This window comes from Triticum urartu, chromosome 2, assembly GCF_003073215.2.
Source record: "Triticum urartu cultivar G1812 chromosome 2, Tu2.1, whole genome shotgun sequence".
In the NCBI taxonomy this organism is placed as follows: domain Eukaryota; kingdom Viridiplantae; phylum Streptophyta; class Magnoliopsida; order Poales; family Poaceae; genus Triticum; species Triticum urartu.
The window spans coordinates 613,036,515-613,037,518 of NC_053023.1; the positions used below are offsets into that span (position 1 = coordinate 613,036,515).

Consider the following 1,004-nt stretch of genomic DNA (forward strand, 5'->3'; position numbering starts at 1 on the left):
CTCTCATTGACCATACGAAAGATGAAACTCTAGAATAATTTATAAATGCATCCATACAAATATGTCCTTTACCTAAAATCTATTATTCATTCTTTTGGATATAGCTGACCATTTATGCTGAATGGTCCTTTACCTAAAATCTATATGAAACACTTATACAGTGTTTAGTATAGATTAAATTATCGGAATTCAGGAAGAAAAAAAAGTGAGCTATCACGATCAGCACTAAAACATGTATATGACTTACCTGAGAAACATAAATATGCATATACCTTCAGATCGTTGCATGTGTGCGAAGTAATCTGCGGTAACAAATTGAAAATTAGGAAGAAAAAACGTTCAGAGTTAGACTACAGAAAGCAACACATCAATTCGAAATCCCTTGAGTTACTGCAAAAAGAAATTGTTTACCAGCTAGAACGCAATGTGTATAATCTGTCCACCAAAAGCATGAAAAAAGACAGCGATTTCAGTACCCCTTTCAGGAATGATGCAAGAGAATTTATTAGAGGTATAGAGAGAGAGAGACTTCGTAGAAGCTAAAAATCAATGGAATAACTTCCTTCTTGTTAATTTATATAAGACTTGGAACAATGAATATACTCGATTCAGTCAACTTTTAGTACCTACGTATAACATCATAGAACAACTAAAAGAGGATGAACGGTGTGCTGGCACCTATCCATCACTGGCCTCGCCTCGTACAGCCACTCGTGCGTCCACCGCTTCCTTCCGCGTCTTGCGTCGCTGCCGCCGGGGAGGGTTTCCTCTTGGATGCGGCAGTGGCTAGTTGAGGCATGGTGTCCATTTCTGTTGGATGATTGTCACCAAACAAATCAGTGTCACACCAATCACGGAATCACTGAATCCACGAACCATATGATGCATCTGCAAGGCTCATCAATTTACCTTCGAATCCATGAATCCACGAAAGGCAAAAAAAAGAATTTCAAATCTGGCTTCCCATGTTCAGATCGGGGCTCCTCTCACCTTTCACATGGGCG

General features: G+C 39.4%; 1 long non-coding RNA gene across 1 annotated transcript; it reads right to left on the bottom strand.

The window, feature by feature from the left end:
• Window positions 1-14: 14 nt before the first annotated feature.
• LOC125533781 lies at window positions 15-1,004 on the bottom strand. Its single transcript, XR_007294356.1, has 3 exons — window positions 627-1,004; window positions 412-435; window positions 15-302 (listed from the first exon to the last, which is right to left on the bottom strand). It is a non-coding gene; the product is annotated as an uncharacterized LOC125533781 (long non-coding RNA).